The sequence below is a fragment of the Hesperophylax consimilis genome, unplaced genomic scaffold (genome assembly GCF_061612785.1).
Source record: "Hesperophylax consimilis isolate HC1 unplaced genomic scaffold, BYU_Hcon_1.0 scaffold_380, whole genome shotgun sequence".
Lineage (NCBI taxonomy): Eukaryota > Metazoa > Arthropoda > Insecta > Trichoptera > Limnephilidae > Hesperophylax > Hesperophylax consimilis.
This window is the reverse complement of record NW_028301527.1, coordinates 2,501-5,494: the sequence shown is the minus strand read 5'-3', so window position 1 is coordinate 5,494 and position 2,994 is coordinate 2,501.

Sequence of the window (2,994 nt, the reverse complement as noted above, 5' to 3'; positions counted from 1 at the left end):
ATGGCGTCATCGGGTGCGTCGCAGTTACTCCCGCCGTCCACCCGCGGCCGCTACTCGATATCAGATCCCACTCATCGCCGGCCCCGCTGCACCGAACCGCGGCTAAATTTATTATTCTACACTAAAAATGACGTTATGAGTTCGATTCTGAAATTTAAAAAAAATAAATATTTTATTTTTAAATAAGAAAATTTTGAAAACACTTTGAGGGCCGTTAAGTGCGTTCCAGTTACTCCCGCGCTTTACCCGCGCCCGCCGCTCTGAATTGCATTCCCTCACCTCCTGACGAAAATGATTTATTTAATTTATTAATTATCGAAGACAATATTACCGATTTCTAAACGAAAATCTGAAACAGAAAAATCAGAAAAGGATACGGTCACATCTAGGACTGATTTTTTTTTTTTTTATTATTTTGGTGATTTTTCTCTTTCAGATTTTCTTTTAGAATTCGCTAATATTATCTTCGATAATTAAATATTACAATATTAGGTTTTACTCAGTAAAGTTATTCCAAAAAATAAATAATTACTATTATTATTATTTATAATTTTTATTCACACATAAATATGACACTTAGGTACACAGCATAAGAAGAATAATAACAAAAAACCTAATTTTCCCCGAAACCGCTACGCCATCTATCGTCTACAATGTTTTGAACTCATCAAAAGACGAAAAAAAAGAAGAAAGGTTTGTGAATTGATTTCTTTTTTCGATATCATACTACAAGTCGTAAGTTGGGTTTCTATATTATATTGATCGGCGACCGGATAAATCATCAAAATGATAATTCATCACATATTTAAAAAGTTATGTAAAGTCATGGAAAGTGATGAATCAAAAACTTTTTTTTACTGGGTTAAGTAGGTTAGGTTAGGTCAGGTTAGGTTAGGTTGGGTTAGGTTAGGTTAGGTTAGGTAAGGTTAGGTTAGGTTAGGTTTAAACAAATCATCGTTTTTAATGATTCTATATCACTTTTTAAAAGTGTGTTGAACAGTCACCGTGTTGAGTTAGCATGGAACCATATTGATCATAAATTTTATATATAATCATAATACATAGGGCGACTGAAGAAAGCCACACTAAGTTTATCGAAAACCGCCACGAGTGTCGATGAAATAAATAAATAAATAAATTAATTAAAATTAAAAGAAAATCGATAAATGCAATCAGGTTGCATGATAAATCACCACAATGACAACAGAACACACATTGAAAAAGTGATATGAAGTCATTAAAAGTGATGAAACAAAAATTGGGTTAAATACTTATACTCGTAACCTATTCAACCTAGTTTTTGTTTCATCACTTTTCATGACCTCACATCGCCGTTTAAAGGTTTGTTGAATTTTGATTTTGACGATTTATCCGGTCACTAACCCCTAACCTAACCAGAATACGGGACACGTCTCCATCGTCTTTTTTTTTTCGAAAATTCGGTTAAAAAAAAAAAATAACATTCTGGAGGAGAACCACCACTTTCTTGCCCTGTTTTAGGTACTGACAGTACCCCTTCAGAGCAACAACTCGGAAACTGCTTTTAAATTTAACTGAAACTGTAATGAAACATTCTTTATGGGCATTCTGGTAATCATGTACCGCTTCTGTTGCGGTTATCATCTGGGCTCGCTCCACATGAATTAACATACACTTTACGCATTGAAAGAGTCCATAAATTTTTTTTAAGGTTTTTTTATTCTCGCGGCTCTATGGACGTTACCCTTGGCTTTACCCATCGATTTATATATTAGGCATGACCAATTACCACTCCCTAGAGACAAGTAGAGGTATTGCTTTGCTTAAATATTTTTTTCAACTAATAAACGATCACTTATCTAATAATGATATACTGGCCCAATTATTTTTTTTTTGTACCAGAGTCTCACTCTCGAGGACGTCATAACAATGACGTCTTCTATATAGTAGAGCGAGCCGCACTAATTTATTTATAAACTCACGAGAGCTACGTGCTTTTTGAATGCGGTAGATAAAAAAATAGATTTTTATTTTTTGTGTCCTATAGCGCATTTGCGAGATTTTTGGAATTGCATATACACTGCATAAATGGTACAATTATGGCTATTTTACTTGTAATTGTTATAAATAAATGTACAAATTATATAAATAAATACATACCTAACCCCCGTTTCTTATTTTCGGCATTCGGAGTGGTTGAGGGTGCAATGGCAAGGCCATTTCCTGGTTATCAGCTGAAAACGGGATACGCCGAGCAGTATCTTGTTCTGATCCAACTTCACTGTCCGAGTCAATGGTCAATTGTTCCCTGTGGGACTTCCTTTTTAGAGGGTCAAGCAGTAGGCGATGTGGAGGAAATTAGTTCATGAATCTTTTTCATAAGGTTTTTTTCACGGTCCCCCAAAGGATCTCCAGGATTCCTGGTGGAGCCATCGGAATCCTCCGACGAAACCGGAACAGACGCCATTTACACTGAAAAATGTCAAGACAATTGAAGAAAAGTCAAAATTAAAAGTAAAAAAACGTTTTGGAGCAAATTGTATGTATGTAACATTTCAATGTTAACTTTTTTTTCTAATTTCTAAATTTTAAAAAAGGGACATATGGGAATGTGGTAAATCCGCGCGATAACTTCACAATCGGAGGACGAGGCGTTCGGCCACCTAGAGAGAGTCACAGTTACTACCGCCGCTAATCCGCTTTAAAAAAAAAATCGCATAAAAAAAGCCCCCGAGGCACACTCCATTCGAGTGTCCCTCGGTGGGTGTTGTGAAAAGAATGTACGTACGTACGTATGTATGTATGTATGTATGTATGTAACATTTCAATGTTAACTTTTTTTTTCTTTTCCGTTCGTGAAACTCTCAAACACGCTAAAACCGTCACGAGTGCCGGGGACTTTGAAAAAAAAAAAATTGCAAAAAAAAAGCGCGAACGAACGCGCGCACAAGCGTAGAGGACGGGGGCGCGTCACGTTTCACACGTGACACGCTCCGTCGTCCGTACGCTTGTACG